This window comes from Salmo salar, chromosome ssa11 (genome assembly GCF_905237065.1).
Source record: "Salmo salar chromosome ssa11, Ssal_v3.1, whole genome shotgun sequence".
In the NCBI taxonomy this organism is placed as follows: Eukaryota; Metazoa; Chordata; class Actinopteri; order Salmoniformes; family Salmonidae; genus Salmo; species Salmo salar.
Genome location: NC_059452.1, coordinates 56,547,438 through 56,570,792, shown reverse-complemented (window position 1 = coordinate 56,570,792; position 23,355 = coordinate 56,547,438).

Below are 23,355 nucleotides of genomic sequence, written 5' to 3'. Positions count from 1 at the left end.
GGTTATGGTCACATCCCAACCCGAGCACTCTGTTCTAAACCCTTACCTTCAGGCTATGGTCACACCCCAACTCGAGCACTCTGTTCTAAACTCCTACCTTCAGGCTATGGTCACACCCCAACCCGAGCACTCTGTTCTAAACCCCTACCTTCAGGCTATGGTCACACCCCAACCCGAGCACTCTGTTCTAAACCCCTACCTTCAGGCTATGGTCACACCCCAACCCGAGCACTCTGTTCTAAACCCCTACCTTCAGGCTATGGTCACATCCCAATCCGAGCACTCTGTTCTAAACCCTTAACTTCAGGCTATGGTCACATCCCAACCCGAGCACTCTGTTCTAAACCCCTACCTTCAGGCTATGGTCACATCCCAACCCGAGCACTCTGTTCTAAACCCCTACCTTCAGGCTATGGTCACACCCCAACCCGAGCACTCTGTTCTAAACCCCTACCTTCAGGCTATGGTCACATCCCAACCCGAGCACTCTGTTCTAAACCCCTACCTTCGGGCTATGGTCACATCCCAACCCGAGCACTCTGTTCTAAACCCCTACCTTCAGGTTATGGTCACATCCCAACCCGAGCACTCTGTTCTAATCCCTTACCTTCAGGCTATGGACACACCCCAACCGGAGCAATCATTTCTAAACCCTTACCTTCAGGCCATGGTCAAATCCCAACCCGAGCACTCTGTTCTAAACCCCTGCCTTCAGGCTATGGTCACACCCCAACCCGAGCACTCTGTTCTAAACCCCTACCTTCAGGCTATGGTCACACCCCAACCCGAGCACTCTGTTCTAAACCCCTACCTTCAGGCTATGGTCACATCCCAATCCGAGCACTCTGTTCTAAACCCCTAACTTCAGGCTATGGTCACATCCCAACCCGAGCACTCTGTTCTAAACCCCTACCTTCAGGCTATGGTCACATCCCAACCCGAGCACTCTGTTCTAAACCCCTACCTTCAGGATATGGTCACACCCCAACCCGAGCACTCTGTTCTAAACCCCTACCTTCAGGCTATGGTCACATCCCAACCCGAGCACTCTGTTCTAAACCCCTACCTTCAGGCTATGGTCACACCCCAACCCGAGCACTCTGTTCTAAACCCCTACCTTCAGGCTATGGACACATCCCAATCAGAGCACTCTGTTCTAAACCCATACCTTCAGGCTATGGACACATCCAAACCCGAGCACTCTGTTCTAAACCCCTACCGTCGGGCTATGGTCACATCCCAACCCGAGCACTCTGTTCTAAACCCCTACCTTCGGGCTATGGTCACATCCCAACCCGAGCACTCTGTTCTAAACCCCTACCTTCAGGCTATGGTCACATCCCAACCCGAGCACTCTGTTCTAAACACCTACCTTCAGGCTATGGTCACATCCCAATCCGAGCACTCTGTTCTAAACCCCTAACTTCAGGCTATGGTCACATCCCAACCCGAGCACTCTGTTCTAAACCCCTACCTTCAGGCTATGGTCACATCCCAATCCGAGCACTCTGTTCTAAACCCCTAACTTCAGGCTATGGTCACATCCCAACCCGAGCACTCTGTTCGAAACCCCTACCTTCAGGCTATGGTCACACCCCAACCCGAGCACTCTGTTCTAAACCCCTACCTTCAGGCTATGGACACATCCCAATCAGAGCACTTTGTTCTAAACCCATACCTTCAGGCTATGGACACATCCAAACCCGAGCACTCTGTTCTAAACCCCTACCGTCGGGCTATGGTCACATCCCAACCTGAGCACTCTGTTCTAAACACCTACCTTCGGGCTATGGTCACATCCCAACCCGAGCACTCTGTTCTAAACCCCTACCTTCAGGCCATGGTCAAATCCCAACCCGAGCACTCTGTTCTAAACCCCTGCCTTCAGGCTATGGTCACACCCCAACCCGAGCACTCTGTTCTAAACCCCTACCTTCAGGCTATGGTCACACCCCAACCCGAGCACTCTGTTCTAAACCCCTACCTTCAGGCTATGGTCACATCCCAATCCTAGCACTCTGTTCTAAACCCCTAACTTCAGGCTATGGTCACATCCCAACCCGAGCACTCTGTTCTAAACCCCTACCTTCAGGCTATGGTCACATCCCAACCCGAGCACTCTGTTCTAAACCCCTACCTTCAGGCTATGGTCACACCCCAACCCGAGCACTCTGTTCTAAACCCCTACCTTCAGGCTATGGTCACATCCCAACCCGAGCACTCTGTTCTAAACCCCTACCTTCAGGCTATGGTCACACCCCAACCCGAGCACTCTGTTCTAAACCCCTACCTTCAGGCTATGGACACATCCCAATCAGAGCACTCTGTTCTAAACCCATACCTTCAGGCTATGGACACATCCAAACCCGAGCACTCTGTTCTAAACCCCTACCGTCGGGCTATGGTCACATCCCAACCTGAGCACTCTGTTCTAAACCCCTACCTTCAGGCTATGGTCACATCCAAACCCGAGCACTCTGTTCTAAACCCCAACCTTCAGCCTATGGTCACACCCGAACCCGAGCACTCTGTTCTAAACCCCTAACTTCAGGCTATGGTCACATCCCAACCCGAGCACTCTGTTCCAAACCCCTACCTTCAGGCTATGGTCACATCCCAACCCGAGCACTCTGTTCTAAACCCATACCTTCAGGCTATGGTCACATCCCAAACCAAGCACTCTGTTCTAAACCCTTACCTTCAGGCTATGGTCACATCCAAACCCGAGCACTCTGTTCTAAACCCCTACCTTCAGGCTATGCTCACATCCCAACCCAAGCACTCTGTTCTAAACCCTTACCTTCAGGCTATGGTCACATCCCAACCCGAGCACTCTGTTCTAAACCCCTACCTTCAGGCTATGGTCACATCCCAACCCGAGCACTCTGTTCTAATCCCTTACCTTCAGGCTATGGTCACACCCCAACTCGAGCACTCTGTTCTAAACTCCTACCTTCAGGCTATGGTCACACCCCAACCCGAGCACTCTGTTCTAAACCCCTACCTTCAGGCTATGGTCACACCCCAACCCGAGCACTCTGTTCTAAACCCCTACCTTCAGGCAATGGTCACATACCAACCCGAGCACTCTGTTCTAAACACCTACCTTCAGGCTATGGTCACATCCCAACCGGAGCAATCATTTCTAAACCCTTACCTTCAGGCCATGGTCAAATCCCAACCCGAGCACTCTGTTCTAAACCCCTGCCTTCAGGCTATGGTCACACCCCAACCCGAGCACTCTGTTCTAAACCCCTACCTTCAGGCTATGGACACATCCCAATCAGAGCACTCTGTTCTAAACCCATACCTTCAGGCTATGGACACATCCAAACCCGAGCACTCTGTTCTAAACCCCTACCGTCGGGCTATGGTCACATCCCAACCCGAGCACTCTGTTCTAAACCCCTACCTTCGGGCTATGGTCACATCCCAACCCGAGCACTCTGTTCTAAACCCCTACCTTCAGGCTATGGTCACATCCCAACCCGAGCACTCTGTTCTAAACACCTACCTTCAGGCTATGGTCACATCCCAATCCGAGCACTCTGTTCTAAACCCCTAACTTCAGGCTATGGTCACATCCCAACCCGAGCACTCTGTTCTAAACCCCTACCTTCAGGCTATGGTCTCATCCCAACCCGAGCACTCTGTTCTAAACCCCTACCGTCAGGCTATGCTCACACCCCAACCCGAGCACTCTGTTCTAAACCCCTACCTTCAGGCTATGGACACATCTCAATCCGAGCACTCTGTTCTAAACCCATACCTTCAGGCTATGGACACATCCAAACCCGAGCACTCTGTTCTAAACCCCTACCTTCGGGCTATGGTCACATCCCAACCTGAGCACTCTGTTCTAAACCCCTACCTTCGGGCTATGGTCACATCCCAACCCGAGCACTCTGTTCTAAACCCTTACCTTCAGCCTATGGTCACATCCCGACCCGAGCACTCTGTTCTAAACCCCTACCTTCAGGCTATGGTCACATCCCAACCCGAGCACTCTGTTCTAAACCCCTACCTTCAGGCTATGGTCACATCCAAACCCGAGCACTCTGTTCTAAACCCCAACCTTCAGCCTATGGTCACACCCGAACCCGAGCACTCTGTTCTAAACCCCTACCTTCAGGCTATGGTCACACCCCAACCCGAGCACTCTGTTCTAAACCCCTACCTTCAGGCTATGGTCACACCCCAACCCGAGCACTCTGTTCTAAACCCCTACCTTCAGGCTATGGTCACACCCCAACCCGAGCACTCTGTTCTAAACACCTACCTTCAGGCTATGGTCACACCCCAACCCGAGCACTCTGTTCTAAACCCCTACCTTCAGGCTATGGTCACACCCCAACCCGAGCACTCTGTTCTAAACCCCTACCTTCAGGCTATGGTCACACCCCAACCCGAGCACTCTGTTCTAAACCCCTAACTTCAGGCTATGGTCACATCCCAACCCGAGCACTCTGTTCTAAACCCCTACCTTCAGGCTATGGTCACATCCCAACCCGAGCACTCTGTTCTAAACCCCTACCTTCAGGCTATGGTCACACCCCAACCCGAGCACTCTGTTCTAAACCCCTACCTTCAGGCTATGGTCACATCCCAACCCGAGCACTCTGTTCTAAACCCCTACCTTCGGGCTATGGTCACATCCCAACCCGAGCACTCTGTTCTAAACCCCTACCTTCATGTTATGGTCACATCCCAACCCGAGCACTCTGTTCTAATCCCTTACCTTCAGGCTATGGACACACCCCAACCGGAGCAATCATTTCTAAACCCTTACCTTCAGGCCATGGTCAAATCCCAACCCGAGCACTCTGTTCTAAACCCCTGCCTTCAGGCTATGGTCACACCCCAACCCGAGCACTCTGTTCTAAACCCCTACCTTCAGGCTATGGTCACACCCCAACCCGAGCACTCTGTTCTAAACCCCTACCTTCAGGCTATGGTAACATCCCAATCCGAGCACTCTGTTCTAAACCCCTAACTTCAGGCTATGGTCACATCCCAACCCGAGCACTCTGTTCTAAACCCCTACCTTCAGGCTATGGTCACATCCCAACCCGAGCACTCTGTTCTAAACCCTTACCTTCAGGCTATGGTCACATCCCAACCCGAGCACTCTGTTCTAAACCCCTACCTTCAGGCTATGGTCACATCCCAACCCGAGCACTCTGTTCTAATCCCTTACCTTCAGTGTATGGTCACACCCCAACTCGAGCACTCTGTTCTAAACTCCTACCTTCAGGCTATGGTCACACCCCAACCCGAGCACTCTGTTCTAAACCCCTACCTTCAGGCTATGGTCACACCCCAACCCGAGCACTCTGTTCTAAACCCCTACCTTCAGGCTATGGTCACATCCAAACCCGAGCACTCTGTTCTAAACCCCAACCTTCAGGCTATGGTCACATCCCAACCGGAGCAATCATTTCTAAACCCTTACCTTCAGGCCATGGTCAAATCCCAACCCGAGCACTCTGTTCTAAACCCCTGCCTTCAGGCTACGGTCACACCCCAACCCGAGCACTCTGTTCTAAACCCCTACCTTCAGGCTATGGTCACACCCCAACCCGAGCACTCTGTTCTAAACCCCTACCTTCAGGCTATGGTCACATCCCAATCCGAGCACTCTGTTCTAAACCCCTACCTTCAGGCTATGGTCACACCCCAACCCGAGCACTCTGTTCTAAACCCCTACCTTCAGGCTATGGTCACATCCCAATCCGAGCACTCTGTTCTAAACCCCTAACTTCAGGCTATGGTCACATCCCAACCCGAGCACTCTGTTCTAAACCCCTACCTTCAGGCTATGGTCACATCCCAACCCGAGCACTCTGTTCTAAACCCCTACCTTCAGGCTATGGTCACATCCCAACCCGAGCACTCTGTTCTAAACCCCTACCTTCAGGCTATGGTCACACCCCAACCCGTGCACTCTGTTCTAAACCCCTACCTTCAGGCTATGGTCACATCCCAACCCGAGCACTCTGTTCTAAACCCCTACCTTCAGGCTATGGTCACACCCCAACCCGAGCACTCTGTTCTAAACCCCTACCTTCAGGCTATGGACACATCCCAATCAGAGCACTCTGTTCTAAACCCATACCTTCAGGCTATGGACACATCCAAACCCGAGCACTCTGTTCTAAACCCCTACCGTCGGGCTATGGTCACATCCCAACCCGAGCACTCTGTTCTAAACCCCTACCTTCGGGCTATGGTCACATCCCAACCCGAGCACTCTGTTCTAAACCCCTACCGTCGGGCTATGGTCACATCCCAACCCGAGCACTCTGTTCTAAACCCCTACCTTCGGGCTATGGTCACATCCCAACCCGAGCACTCTGTTCTAAACCCCTACCTTCAGGCTATGGTCACATCCCAACCCGAGCACTCTGTTCTAAACACCTACCTTCAGGCTATGGTCACATCCCAATCCGAGCACTCTGTTCTAAACCCCTAACTTCAGGCTATGGTCACATCCCAACCCGAGCACTCTGTTCTAAACCCCTACCTTCAGGCTATGGTCTCATCCCAACCCGAGCACTCTGTTCTAAACCCCTACCGTCAGGCTATGCTCACACCCCAACCCGAGCACTCTGTTCTAAACCCCTACCTTCAGGCTATGGACACATCTCAATCCGAGCACTCTGTTCTAAACCCATACCTTCAGGCTATGGACACATCCAAACCCGAGCACTCTGTTCTAAACCCCTACCTTCGGGCTATGGTCACATCCCAACCTGAGCACTCTGTTCTAAACCCCTACCTTCGGGCTATGGTCACATCCCAACCCGAGCACTCTGTTCTAAACCCTTACCTTCAGCCTATGGTCACATCCCGACCCGAGCACTCTGTTCTAAACCCCTACCTTCAGGCTATGGTCATATCCCAACCCGAGCACTCTGTTCTAAACCCCTACCTTCAGGCTATGGTCACATCCAAACCCGAGCACTCTGTTCTAAACCCCAACCTTCAGCCTATGGTCACACCCGAACCCGAGCACTCTGTTCTAAACCCCTACCTTCAGGTTATGGTCACATCCCAACCCGAGCACTCTGTTCTAAACCCTTACCTTCAGGCTATGGTCACACCCCAACTCGAGCACTCTGTTCTAAACTCCTACCTTCAGGCTATGGTCACACCCCAACCCGAGCACTCTGTTCTAAACACCTACCTTCAGGCTATGGTCACACCCCAACCCGAGCACTCTGTTCTAAACCCCTACCTTCAGGCTATGGTCACACCCCAACCCGAGCACTCTGTTCTAAACCCCTACCTTCAGGCTATGGTCACATCCCAATCCGAGCACTCTGTTCTAAACCCCTAACTTCAGGCTATGGTCACATCCCAACCCGAGCACTCTGTTCTAAACCCCTACCTTCAGGCTATGGTCACATCCCAACCCGAGCACTCTGTTCTAAACCCCTACCTTCAGGCTATGGTCACACCCCAACCCGAGCACTCTGTTCTAAACCCCTACCTTCAGGCTATGGTCACATCCCAACCCGAGCACTCTGTTCTAAACCCCTACCTTCGGGCTATGGTCACATCCCAACCCGAGCACTCTGTTCTAAACCCCTACCTTCATGTTATGGTCACATCCCAACCCGAGCACTCTGTTCTAATCCCTTACCTTCAGGCTATGGACACACCCCAACCGGAGCAATCATTTCTAAACCCTTACCTTCAGGCCATGGTCAAATCCCAACCCGAGCACTCTGTTCTAAACCCCTGCCTTCAGGCTATGGTCACACCCCAACCCGAGCACTCTGTTCTAAACCCCTACCTTCAGGCTATGGTCACACCCCAACCCGAGCACTCTGTTCTAAACCCCTACCTTCAGGCTATGGTCACATCCCAATCCGAGCACTCTGTTCTAAACCCCTAACTTCAGGCTATGGTCACATCCCAACCCGAGCACTCTGTTCTAAACCCCTACCTTCAGGCTATGGTCACATCCCAACCCTAGCACTCTGTTCTAAACCCCTACCTTCAGGCTATGGTCACACCCCAACCCGAGCACTCTGTTCTAAACCCCTACCTTCAGGCTATGGTCACATCCCAACCCGAGCACTCTGTTCTAAACCCCTACCTTCAGGCTATGGTCACACCCCAACCCGAGCACTCTGTTCTAAACCCCTACCTTCAGGCTATGGACACATCCCAATCAGAGCACTCTGTTCTAAACCCATACCTTCAGGCTATGGACACATCCAAACCCGAGCACTCTGTTCTAAACCCCTACCGTCGGGCTATGGTCACATCCCAACCCGAGCACTCTGTTCTAAACCCCTACCTTCGGGCTATGGTCACATCCCAACCCGAGCACTCTGTTCTAAACCCCTACCTTCAGGCTATGGTCACATCCCAACCCGAGCACTCTGTTCTAAACACCTACCTTCAGGCTATGGTCACATCCCAATCCGAGCACTCTGTTCTAAACCCCTAACTTCAGGCTATGGTCACATCCCAACCCGAGCACTCTGTTCTAAACCCCTACCTTCAGGCTATGGTCACATCCCAATCCGAGCACTCTGTTCTAAACCCCTAACTTCAGGCTATGGTCACATCCCAACCCGAGCACTCTGTTCTAAACCCCTACCTTCAGGCTATGGTCACACCCCAACCCGAGCACTCTGTTCTAAACCCCTACCTTCAGGCTATGGTCACATCCCAACCCGAGCACTCTGTTCTAAACCCCTACCTTCAGGCTATGGTCACACCCCAACCCGAGCACTCTGTTCTAAACCCCTACGTTCAGGCTATGGACACATCCCAATCAGAGCACTCTGTTCTAAACCCATACCTTCAGGCTATGGACACATCCAAACCCGAGCACTCTGTTCTAAACCCCTACCGTCGGGCTATGGTCACATCCCAACCTGAGCACTCTGTTCTAAACCCCTACCTTCGGGCTATGGTCACATCCCAACCCGAGCACTCTGTTCTAAACCCCTACCTTCAGGCTATGGTCACATCCCAACCCGAGCACTCTGTTCTAAACACCTACCTTCAGGCTATGGTCACATCCCAATCCGAGCACTCTGTTCTAAACCCCTAACTTCAGGCTATGGTCACATCCCAACCCGAGCACTCTGTTCTAAACCCCTACCTTCAGGCTATGGTCACATCCCAACCCGAGCACTCTGTTCTAAACCCATACCTTCAGGCTATGGTCACATCCCAAACCAAGCACTCTGTTCTAAACCCTTACCTTCAGGCTATGGTCACATCCAAACCCGAGCACTCTGTTCTAAACCCCTACCTTCAGGCTATGGTCACATCCCAACCCGAGCACTCTGTTCTAAACCCTTACCTTCAGGCTATGGTCACATCCCAACCCGAGCACTCTGTTCTAAACCCCTACCTTCAGGCTATGGTCACATCCCAACCCGAGCACTCTGTTCTAATCCCTTACCTTCAGTGTATGGTCACACCCCAACTCGAGCACTCTGTTCTAAACTCCTACCTTCAGGCTATGGTCACACCCCAACCCGAGCACTCTGTTGTAAACCCCTACCTTCAGGCTATGGTCACACCCCAACCCGAGCACTCTGTTCTAAACCCCTACCTTCAGGCAATGGTCACATACCAACCCGAGCACTCTGTTCTAAACACCTACCTTCAGGCTATGGTCACATCCCAACCGGAGCAATCATTTCTAAACCCTTACCTTCAGGCCATGGTCAAATCCCAACCCGAGCACTCTGTTCTAAACCCCTGCCTTCAGGCTATGGTCACACCCCAACCCGAGCACTCTGTTCTAAACCCCTACCTTCAGGCTATGGTCACACCCCAACCCGAGCACTCTGTTCTAAACCCCTACCTTCAGGCTATGGTCACATCCCAATCCGAGCACTCTGTTCTAAACCCCTACCTTCAGGCTATGGTCACACCCCAACCCGAGCACTCTGTTCTAAACCCCTACCTTCAGGCTATGGTCACATCCCAATCCGAGCACTCTGTTCTAAACCCCTAACTTCAGGCTATGGTCACATCCCAACCCGAGCACTCTGTTCTAAACCCCTACCTTCAGGCTATGGTCACACCCCAACCCGAGCACTCTGTTCTAAACCCCTACCTTCAGGCTATGGACACATCCCAATCAGAGCACTCTGTTCTAAACCCATACCTTCAGGCTATGGACACATCCAAACCCGAGCACTCTGTTCTAAACACCTACCGTCGGGCTATGGTCACATCCCAACCCGAGCACTCTGTTCTAAACCCCTACCTTCGGGCTATGGTCACATCCCAACCCGAGCACTCTGTTCTAAACCCCTACCTTCAGGTTATGGTCACATCCCAACCCGAGCACTCTGTTCTAATCCCTTACCTTCAGGCTATGGTCACACCCCAACTCGAGCACTCTGTTCTAAACTCCTACCTTCAGGCTATGGTCACACCCCAACCCGAGCACTCTGTTCTAAACCCCTACCTTCAGGCAATGGTCACATACCAACCCGAGCACTCTGTTCTAAAGATCTACCTTCAGGCTATGGTCACATCCCAACCGGAGCAATCATTTCTAAACCCTTACCTTCAGGCCATGGTCAAATACCAACCCGAGCACTCTGTTCTAAACCCCTGCCTTCAGGCTATGGTCACACCCCAACCCGAGCACTCTGTTCTAAACCCCTACCTTCAGGCTATGGTCACACCCCAACCCGAGCACTCTGTTCTAAACCCCTACCTTCAGGCTATGGTCACATCCCAATCCGAGCACTCTGTTCTAAACCCCTACCTTCAGGCTATGGTCACACCCCAACCCGAGCACTCTGTTCTAAACCCCTACCTTCAGGCTATGGTCACATCCCAATCCGAGCACTCTGTTCTAAACCCCTAACTTCAGGCTATGGTCACATCCCAACCCGAGCACTCTGTTCTAAACCCCTACCTTCAGGCTATGGTCACATCCCAACCCGAGCACTCTGTTCTAAACCCCTACCTTCAGGCTATGGTCACATCCCAACCCGAGCACTCTGTTCTAAACCCCTACCTTCATGCTATGGTCACACCCCAACCCGAGCACTCTGTTCTAAACCCCTACCTTCAGGCTATGGTCACATCCCAACCCGAGCACTCTGTTCTAAACCCCTACCTTCAGGCTATGGTCACACCCCAACCGGAGCAATTATTTCTAAACCCTTACCTTCAGGCCATGGTCAAATCCCAACCCGAGCACTCTGTTCTAAACCCCTGCCTACAGGCTATGGTCACACCCCAACCCGAGCACTCTGTTCTAAACCCCTACCTTCAGGCTATGGTCACACCCCAACCCGAGCACTCTGTTCTAAACCCCTACCTTCAGGCTATGGTCACATCCCAATCCGAGCACTCTGTTCTAAACCCCTACCTTCAGGCTATGGTCACACCCCAACCCGAGCACTATGTTCTAAACCCCTACCTTCAGGCTATGGTCACATCCCAATCCGAGCACTCTGTTCTAAACCCCTACCTTCAGGCTATGGTCACATCCCAACCCGAGCACTCTATTCTAAACCCCTACCTTCAGGCTATGGTCACATCCCAACCCGAGCACTCTGTTCTAAACCCCTACCTTCAGGCTATGGTCACATCCCAACCCGAGCACTCTGTTCTAAACCCCTACCTTCAGGCTATGGTCACACCCCAACCCGAGCACTCTGTTCTAAACCCCTACCTTCAGGCTATGGTCACATCCCAACCCGAGCACTCTGTTCTAAACCCCTACCTTCAGGCTATGGTCACACCCCAACCCGAGCACTCTGTTCTAAACCCCTACCTTCAGGCTATGGTCACACCCCAACCGGAGCAATTATTTCTAAACCCTTACCTTCAGGCCATGGTCAAATCCCAACCCGAGCACTCTGTTCTAAACCCCTGCCTACAGGCTATGGTCACACCCCAACCCGAGCACTCTGTTCTAAACCCCTACCTTCAGGCTATGGTCACACCCCAACCCGAGCACTCTGTTCTAAACCCCTACCTTCAGGCTATGGTCACATCCCAATCCGAGCACTCTGTTCTAAACCCCTACCTTCAGGCTATGGTCACACCCCAACCCGAGCACTCTGTTCTAAACCCCTACCTTCAGGCTATGGTCACATCCCAATCCGAGCACTCTGTTCTAAACCCCTAACTTCAGGCTATGGTCACATCCCAACCCGAGCACTCTATTCTAAACCCCTACCTTCAGGCTATGGTCACATCCCAACCCGAGCACTCTGTTCTAAACCCCTACCTTCAGGCTATGGTCACATCCCAACCCGAGCACTCTGTTCTAAACCCCTACCTTCAGGCTATGGTCACACCCCAACCCGAGCACTCTGTTCTAAACCCCTACCTTCAGGCTATGGTCACATCCCAACCCGAGCACTCTGTTCTAAACCCCTACCTTCAGGCTATGGTCACACCCCAACCCGAGCACTCTGTTCTAAACCCCTACCTTCAGGCTATGGACACATCCCAATCAGAGCACTCTGTTCTAAACCCATACCTTCAGGCTATGGACACATCCAAACCCGAGCACTCTGTTCTAAACCCCTACCGTCGGGCTATGGTCACATCCCAACCCGAGCACTCTGTTCTAAACCCCTACCTTCGGGCTATGGTCACATCCCAACCCGAGCACTCTGTTCTAAACCCCTACCTTCAGGTTATGGTCACATCCCAACCCTAGCACTCTGTTCTAATCCCTTACCTTCAGGCTATGGTCACACCCCAACTCGAGCACTCTGTTCTAAACTCCTACCTTCAGGCTATGGTCACACCCCAACCCGAGCACTCTGTTCTAAACCCCTACCTTCAGGCTATGGTCACATCCCAATCCGAGCACTCTGTTCTAAACCCCTACCTTCAGGCAATGGTCACATACCAACCCGAGCACTCTGTTCTAAACACCTACCTTCAGGCTATGGTCACATCCCAACCGGAGCAATCATTTCTAAACCCTTACCTTCAGGCCATGGTCAAATCCCAACCCGAGCACTCTGTTCTAAACCCCTGCCTTCAGGCTATGGTCACACCCCAACCCGAGCACTCTGTTCTAAACCCCTACCTTCAGGCTATGGTCACACCCCAACCCGAGCACTCTGTTCTAAACCCCTACCTTCAGGCTATGGTCACATCCCAATCCGAGCACTCTGTTCTAAACCCCTACCTTCAGGCTATGGTCACACCCCAACCCGAGCACTCTGTTCTAAACCCCTACCTTCAGGCTATGGTCACATATCAATCCGAGCACTCTGTTCTAAACCCATACCTTCAGGCTATGGACACATCCAAACCCGAGCACTCTGTTCTAAACCCCTACCTTCGGGCTATGGTCACATCCCAACCCGAGCACTCTGTTCTAAACCCCTACCTTCGGGCTATGGTCACATCCCAACCCGAGCACTCTGTTCTAAACCCCTACCTTCAGGCTATGGTCACATCCCAACCCGAGCACTCTGTTCTAAACACCTACCTTCAGGCTATGGTCACATCCCAATCCGAGCACTCTGTTCTAAACCCCTAACTTCAGGCTATGGTCACATCCCAACCCGAGCACTCTGTTCTAAACCCCTACCTTCAGGCTATGGTCACATCCCAATCCGAGCACTCTGTTCTAAACCCCTAACTTCAGGCTATGGTCACATCCCAATCCGAGCACTCTGTTCTAAACCACTAACTTCAGGCTATGGTCACATCCCAACCCGAGCACTCTGTTCTAAACCCCTACCTTCAGGCTATGGTCACATCCCAACCCGAGCACTCTGTTCTAAACCCCTACCTTCAGGCTATGGTCACATCCCAACCCGAGCACTCTGTTCTAAACCCCTGCCTACAGGCTATGGTCACACCCCAACCCGAGCACTCTGTTCTAAACCCCTACCTTCAGGCTATGGTCACACCCCAACCCGAGCACTCTGTTCTAAACCCCTACCTTCAGGCTATGGTCACATCCCAACCCGAGCACTCTGTTCTAAACCCCTACCTTCAGGCTATGGTCACACCCCAACCCGAGCACTCTGTTCTAAACCCCTACCTTCAGGCTATGGTCACATCCCAACCCGAGCACTCTGTTCTAAACCCCTACCTTCAGGCTATGGTCACACCCCAACCCGAGCACTCGATTCTAAACCCCTACCTTCAGGCTATGGTCACACCCCAACCCGAGCACTCTGTTCTAAACCCCTACCTTCAGGCTATGGTCACACCCCAACCCGAGCACTCTGTTCTAAACCCCTACCTTCAGGCTATGGTCACATCCCAACCCGAGCACTCTGTTCTAAACCCCTACCTTCAGGCTATGGTCACATCCCAACCCGAGCACTCTTTTCTAAACCCCTACCTTCAGGCCATGGTCACATCCCAACCCGAGCACTCTGTTCTAAACCCCTGCCTTCAGGCTATGGTCACACCCCAACCCGAGCACTCTGTTCTAAACCCCTACCTTCAGGCTATGGTCACACCCCAACCCGAGCACTCTGTTCTAAACCCCTACCTTCAGGCTATGGTCACATCCCAACCCGAGCACTCTGTTCTAAACCCCTAACTTCAGGCTATGGTCACATCCCAACCCGAGCACTCTGTTCTAAACCCTTACCTTCAGGCTATGGTCACACCCCAACTCGAGCACTCTGTTCTAAACTACTACCTTCAGGCTATGGTCACACCCCAACCCGAGCACTCTGTTCTAAACCCCTACCTTCAGGTTATGGTCACATCCCAACCCTAGCACTCTGTTCTAATCCCTTACCTTCAGGCTATGGTCACACCCCAACCTCGAGCACTCTGTTCTAAACCCCTACCTTCAGGCTATGGTCACACCCCAACCCGAGCACTCTGTTCTAAACCCCTACCTTCAGGCTATGGTCACACCCCAACCCGAGCACTCTGTTCTAAACCCCTACCTTCAGGCTATGGTCACATCCCAACCCGAGCACTCTGTTCTAAACACCTACCTTCAGGCTATGGTCACACCCCAACCCGAGCACTCCTTTCTAAACCCCTACCTTCAGGCCATGGTCAAATCCCAACCCGAGCACTCTGTTCTAAACCCCTGCCTTCAGGCTATGGTCACACCCCAACCCGAGCACTCTGTTCTAAACCCCTACCTTCAGGCTATGGTCACACCCCAACCCGAGCACTCTGTTCTAAACCCCTACCTTCAGGCTATGGTCACATCCCAATCCGAGCACTCTGTTCTAAACCCCTACCTTCAGGCTATGGTCACATCCCAACCCGAGCACTCTGTTCTAAACCCCTACCTTCAGGCTATGGTCACATCCCAACCCGAGCACTCTGTTCTAAACCCATACCTTCAGGCTATGGTCACATCCCAAACCAAGCACTCTGTTCTAAACCCCTACCTTCAGGCTATGGTCACATCCCAACCCGAGCACTCTGTTCTAAACCCCTGCCTTCAGGCTATGGTCACACCCCAACCCGAGCACTCTGTTCTAAACCCCTACCTTCAGGCTATGGTCACACCCCAACCCGAGCACTCTGTTCTAAACCCCTACCTTCAGGCTATGGTCACATCCCAACCCGAGCACTCTGTTCTAAACCCCTACCTTCAGGCTATGGTCACACCCCAACCCGAGCACTCTGTTCTAAACCCCTACCTTCAGGCTATGGTCACACCCCAACCCGAGCACTCTGTTCTAAACCCCTACCTTCAGGCTATGGACACATCCCAATCCGAGCACTCTGTTCTAAACCCCTACCTTCAGGCTATGGACACATCCAAACCCGAGCACTCTGTTCTAAACCCCTACCGTCGGGCTATGGTCACATCCCAACCCGAGCACTCTGTTCTAAACCCCTACCTTCGGGCTATGGTCACATCCCAACCCGAGCACTCTGTTCTAAACCCCTACCTTCAGGCTATGGTCACATCCCAACCCGAGCACTCTGTTCTAAACCCTTACCTTCAGGCTATGGTCACACCCCAACTCTAGCACTCTGTTCTAAACTCCTACCTTCAGGCTATGGTCACACCCCAACCCGAGCACTCTGTTCTAAACCCCTACCTTCAGGCTATGGTCACACCCCAACCCGAGCACTCTGTTCTAAACCCCTACCTTCAGGCTATGGTCACATCCCAACCCGAGCACTCTGTTCTAAACCCCTACCTTCAGGCTATGGTCACATCCCAACCCGAGCAATCATTTCTAAACCCTTACCTTCAGGCCATGGTCACATCCCAACCCAAGCACTCTGTTCTAAACCCCTGCCTTCAGGCTATGGTCACACCCCAACCCGAGCACTCTGTTCTAAACCCCTACCTTCAGGCTATGGTCACATCCCAACCCGAGCACTCTGTTCTAAACACCTACCTTCAGGCTATGGTCACATCCCAACCCGAGCACTCTGTTCTAAACCCCTACCTTCAGGCTATGGTCACACCCCAACTCGAGCACTCTGTTCTAAACTACTGCCTTCAGGCTATGGTCACACCCCAACCCGAGCACTCTGTTCTAAACCCCTACCTTCAGGCTATGGTCACACCCCAACCCGAGCACTCTGTTCTAAACCCCTACCTTCAGGCAATGGTCACATCCCAACCCGAGCACTCTGTTCTAAACCCCTACCTTCAGGCTATGGTCACATCCCAACCCGAGCAATCTTTTCTAAACCCTTACCTTCAGGCCATTGTCAAATCCCAACCCGAGCACTCTGTTCTAAACCCCTGCCTTCAGGCTATGGTCACACCCCAACCCGAGCACTCTGTTCTAAACCCCTACCTTCAGGCTATGGTCACATCCCAACCCGAGCACTCTGTTCTAAACACCTACCTTCAGGCTATGGTCACATCCCAACCCGAGCACTCTGTTCTAAACCCCTACCTTCAGGCTATGGTCACATCCCAACCCGAGCACTCTGTTCTAAACCCCTACCTTCAGGCTATGGTCACATCCCAACCCGAGCACTCTGTTCTAAACCCCTACCTTCAGGCTATGGTCACATCCCAACCCGAGCACTCTGTTCTAAACCCCTACCTTCAGGCTATGGTCACACCCCAACCCGAGCACTCTGTTCTAAACCCCTACCTTCAGGCTATGGTCACATCCCAACCCGAGCACTCTGTTCTAAACCCCTACCTTCAGGCTATGGTCACACCCCAACCCGAGCACTCTGTTCTAAACCCTTACCTTCAGGCTATGGACACATCCCAACCAGAGCACTCTGTTCTAAACCCCTACCTTCAGGCTATGGACACATCCCAACCCGAGCACTCTGTTCTAAACCCCTACCTTCGGGCTATGGTCACACCCCAACCCGAGCACTCTGTTCTAAACCCCTACCTTCGGGCTATGGTCACATCCCAACCCGAGCACTCTGTTCTAAACCCTTACCTTCAGGCTATGGTCACACCCCAACCCGAGCACTCTTTTCTAAACCCTTACCTTCAGGCCATGGTCACATCCCAACCCGAGCACTCTGTTCTAAACCCCTACCTTCAGGCTATGGTCACACCCCAACCCGAGCAATCTGTTCTAAACCCCTACCTTCAGGCTATGGTCACACCCCAACCCGAGCACTCTGTTCTAAACCCCTACCTTCAGGCTATGGTCACATCCCAATCCGAGCACTCTGTTCTAAACCCCTACCTTCAGGCTATGGTCACATCCCAACCCGAGCACTCTGTTCTAAACCCCTACCTTCAGGCTATGGTCACACCCCAACCCGAGCACTCTGTTCTAAACCCCTACCTTCAGGCTATGGTCACACCCCAACCCGAGCACTCTGTTCTAAACCCCTACCTTCAGGCTATGGTCACACCCCAACCCGAGCACTCTGTTCTAAACCCCTACCTTCAGGCTATGGACACACCCCAATCCGAGCACTCTGTTCTAAACCCATACCTTCAGGCTATGGTCACATCCCAACCCGAGCACTCTGTTCTAAACCCCTACCTTCAGGCTATGGTCACATCCCAACCCGAGCACTCTGTTCTAAACCCCTACCTTCGGGCTATGGTCACATCCCAACCCGAGCACTCTGTTCTAAACCCCTACCTTCAGGCTATGGTCACATCCCAACCCGAGCACTCTGTTCTAAACCCCTACCTTCAGGCTATGGTCACATCCCAACCCGAGCACTCTGTTCTAAACCCCTACCTTCAGGCTATGGTCACATCCCAACCCGAGCACTCTGTTCTAAACCCCTACCTTCAGGCTATGGTCACATCCCAATCCGAGCAATCTGTTCTAAACCCCTAACTTCAGGCTATGGTCACATCCCAATCCGAGCACTCTGTTCTAAACACCTAACTTCAGGCTATGGTCACATCCCAACCCGAGCACTCTGTTCTAAACCCCTACCTTCGGGCTATGGTCACAGCCCAACCCGAGCACTCTGTTCTAAACCCCTACCTTCAGGCTATGGTCACATCCCAACCCGAGCACTCTGTTCTAAACCCCTACCTTCAGGCTATGGACACACCCCAACCCGAGCAATCATTTCTAAACCCTTACCTTCAGGCCATGGTCAAATCCCAACCCGAGCACTCTGTTCTAAACCCCTGCCTTCAGGCTATGGTCACACCCCAACCCGAGCAAACTGTTCTAAACCCCTACCTTCAGGCTATGGTCACACCCCAACCCGAGCACTCTGTTCTAAACCCCTACCTTCAGGCTATGGTCACATCCCAACCCGAGCACTCTGTTCTAAACCCCTACCTTCAGGCTATGGTCACATCCCAACCCGAGCACTCTGTTCTAAACCCCTACCTTCAGGCTATGGTCACATCCCAACCCGAGCACTCTGTTCTAAACCCCTACCTTCAGGCTATGGTCACACCCCAACCCGAGCACTCTGTTCTAAACCCCTACCTTCAGGCTATGGTCACACCCCAACCCGAGCACTCTGTTCTAAACCCCTACCTTCAGGCTATGGTCACACCCCAACCCGAGCACTCTGTTCTAAACCCCTACCTTCAGGCTATGGTCACATCCCAACCCGAGCACTCTGTTCTAAACCCCTACCTTCAGGCTATGGTCACATCCCAACCCGAGCACTCTGTTCTAAACCCCTACCTTCGGGCTATGGTCACACCCCAACCCGAGCACTCTGTTCTAAACCCCTACCTTCAGGCTATGGTCACATCCCAACCCGAGCACTCTGTTCTAAACACCTACCTTCAGGCTATGGTCACATCCCAACCCGAGCACTCTGTTCTAAACCCCTACCTTCAGGCTATGGTCACACCCCAACCCGAGCACTCTGTTCTAAACCCCTACCTTCAGGCTATGGTCACACCCCAACCCGAGCACTCTGTTCTAAACCCCTACCTTCAGGCTATGGTCACATCCCAACCCGAGCACTCTGTTCTAAACCCCTAACTTCAGGCTATGGTCACATCCCAACCCGAGCACTCTGTTCTAAACCCCTACCTTCAGGCTATGGTCACACCCCAACCCGAGCACTCTGTTCTAAACCCCTACCTTCAGGCTATGGTCACACCCCAACCCGAGCACTCTGTTCTAAACCCCTACCTTCAGGCTATGGTCACATCCCAACCCGAGCACTCTGTTCTAAACCCCTACCTTCAGGCTATGGTCACACCCCAACCCGAGCACTCTGTTCTAAACCCCTACCTTCAGGCTATGGTCACATCCCAACCCGAGCACTCTGTTCTAAACCCCTACCTTCAGGCTATGGTCACACCCCAACCCGAGCACTCTGTTCTAAACCCCTACCTTCAGGCTATGGACACATCCCAACCCGAGCACTCTGTTCTAAACCCCTACCTTCAGGCTATGGTCACATCCCAACCCGAGCACTCTGTTCTAAACCCCTACCTTCGGGCTATGGTCACATCCCAACCCGAGCACTCTGTTCTAAACCCCTACCTTCGGGCTATGGTCACATCCCAACCCGAGCACTCTGTTCTAAACCCCTACCTTCAGGCTATGGTCACATCCCAACCCGAGCACTCTGTTCTAAACACCTACATTCAGGCTATGGTCACACCCCAACCCGAGCACTCTGTTCTAAACCCCTACCTTCAGGCTATGGTCACATCCCAACCCGAGCACTCTGTTCTAAACCCCTACCTTCAGGCTATGGTCACACCCCAACCCGAGCACTCTGTTCTAAACCCCTACCTTCAGGCTATGGTCACACCCCAACCCGAGCACTCTGTTCTAAACCCCTACCTTCAGGCTATGGTCACATCCCAACCCGAGCACTCTGTTCTAAACCCCTGCCTTCAGGCTATGGTCACACCCCAACCCGAGCACTCTGTTCTAAACCCCTACCTTCAGGCTATGGTCACACCCCAACCCGAGCACTCTGTTCTAAACCCCTACCTTCATGCTATGGTCACACCCCAACCCGAGCACTCTGTTCTAAACCCCTACCTTCAGGCTATGGTCACACCCCAACCCGAGCACTCTGTTCTAAACCCCTACCTTCAGGCTATGGTCACACCCCAACCCGAGCACTCTGTTCTAAACCCCTACCTTCAGGCTATGGTCACATCCCAACCCGAGCACTCTGTTCTAAACCCCTACCTTCAGGCTATGGTCACATCCCAACCCGAGCACTCTGTTCTAAACCCCTACCTTCAGGCTATGGTCACATCCCAACCCGAGCACTCTGTTCTAAACCCCTACCTTCAGGCTATGGTCACATCCCAACCCGAGCACTCTGTTCTAAACCCCTACCTTCAGGCTATGGTCACATCCCAACCCGAGCACTCTGTTCTAAACCCCTAACTTCAGGCTATGGTCACATCCCAACCCGAGCACTCTGTTCTAAACCCCTACCTTCAGGCTATGGTCACATCCCAACCCGAGCAATCTGTTCTAAACCCCTAACTTCAGGCTATGGTCACATCCCAACCCGAGCACTCTGTTCTAAACCCCTAACTTCAGGCTATGGTCACATCCCAACCCGAGCACTCTGTTCTAAACCCCTACCTTCAGGCTATGGTCACATCCCAACCCGAGCACTCTGTTCTAAACCCCTAACTTCAGGCTATGGTCACATCCCAACCCGAGCACTCTGTTCTAAACCCCTACCTTCAGGCTATGGTCACATCCCAACCCGAGCACTCTGTTCTAAACCCCTACCTTCAGGCTATGGTCACACCCCAACCCGAGCACTCTGTTCTAAACCCCTACCTTCAGGCTATGGTCACATCCCAACCCGAGCACTCTGTTCTAAACCCCTACCTTCAGGCTATGGTCACACCCCAACCCGAGCACTCTGTTCTAAAACCCTACCTTCAGGCTATGGTCACATCCCAACCCGAGCACTCTGTTCTAAACCCCTACCTTCAGGCTATGGACACATCCAAACCCGAGCACTCTGTTCTAAACCCCTACCGTCGGGCTATGGTCACATCCCAACCCGAGCACTCTGTTCTAAACCCCTACCTTCGGGCTATGGTCACATCCCAACCCGAGCACTCTGTTCTAAACCCCTACCTTCAGGCTATGGTCACATCCCAACCCGAGCACTCTGTTCTAAACACCTACATTCAGGCTATGGTCACATCCCAACCCGAGCACTCTGTTCTAAACCCCTAACTTCAGGCTATGGTCACATCCCAACCCGAGCACTCTGTTCTAAACCCCTACCTTCAGGCTATGGTCACATCCCAACCCGAGCACTCTGTTCTAAACCCATACCTTCAGGCTATGGTCACATCCCAAACCGAGCACTCTGTTCTAAACCCTTACCTTCAGGCTATGGTCACATCCAAACCCGAGCACTCTGTTCTAAACCCCTACCTTCAGGCTATGGTCACACCCCAACCCGAGCACTCTGTTCTAAACCCCTACCTTCAGGCTATGGTCACACCCCAACCCGAGCACTCTGTTCTAAACCCCTACCTTCAGGCTATGGTCACATCCCAACCCGAGCACTCTGTTCTAAACCCCTACCTTCAGGCTATGGTCACACCCCAACCCGAGCACTCTGTTCTAAACCCCTACCTTCAGGCTATGGTCACACCCCAACCCGAGCACTCTGTTCTAAACCCCTACCTTCAGGCTATGGACACATCCCAATCAGAGCACTCTGTTCTAAACCCATACCTTCAGGCTATGGTCACATCCAAACCCGAGCACTCTGTTCTAAACCCCTACCTTCGGGCTATGGTCACATCCCAACCCGAGCACTCTGTTCTAAACCCCTACCTTCGGGCTATGGTCACATCCCAACCCGAGCACTCTGTTCTAAACCCCTACCTTCAGGCTATGGTCACATCCCAACCCGAGCACTCTGTTCTAATCCCTTACCTTCAGGCTATGGTCACACCCCAACTCGAGCACTCTGTTCTAAACTCCTACCTTCAGGCTATGGTCACACCCCAACCCGAGCACTCTGTTCTAAACCCCTACCTTCAGGCTATGGTCACACCCCAACCCGAGCACTCTGTTCTAAACCCCTACCTTCAGGCTATGGTCACATCCCAACCCGAGCACTCTGTTCTAAACACCTACCTTCAGGCTATGGTCACATCCCAACCGGAGCAATCATTTCTAAACCCTTACCTTCAGGCCATGGTCAAATCCCAACCCGAGCACTCTGTTCTAAACCCCTGCCTTCAGGCTATGGTCACACCCCAACCCGAGCACTCTGTTCTAAACCCCTACCTTCAGGCTATGGTCACACCCCAACCCGAGCACTCTGTTCTAAACCCCTACCTTCAGGCTATGGTCACATCCCAATCCGAGCACTCTGTTCTAAACCCCTACCTTCAGGCTATGGTCACACCCCAACTCGAGCACTCTGTTCTAAACTACTGCCTTCAGGCTATGGTCACACCCCAACCCGAGCACTCTGTTCTAAACCCCTACCTTCAGGCTATGGTCACACCCCAACCCGAGCACTCTGTTCTAAACCCCTACCTTCAGGCAATGGTCACATCCCAACCCGAGCACTCTGTTCTAAACCCCTACCTTCATGCTATGGTCACATCCCAACCCGAGCACTCTTTTCTAAACCCCTACCTTCAGGCCATTGTCAAATCCCAACCCGAGCACTCTGTTCTAAACCCCTGCCTTCAGGCTATGGTCACATCCCAATCCGAGCACTCTGTTCTAAACCCCTACCTTCAGGCTATGGTCACATCCCAACCCGAGCACTCTGTTCTAAACACCTACCTTCAGGCTATGGTCACATCCCAACCCGAGCACTCTGTTCTAAACCCCTACCTTCAGGCTATGGTCACACCCCAACCCGAGCACTCTGTTCTAAACCCCTACCTTCAGGCTATGGTCACATCCCAACCCGAGCACTCTGTTCTAAACCCCTACCTTCAGGCTATGGTCACACCCCAACCCGAGCACTCTGTTCTAAACCCCTACCTTCAGGCTATGGTCACATCCCAACCCGAGCACTCTGTTCTAAACCCCTACC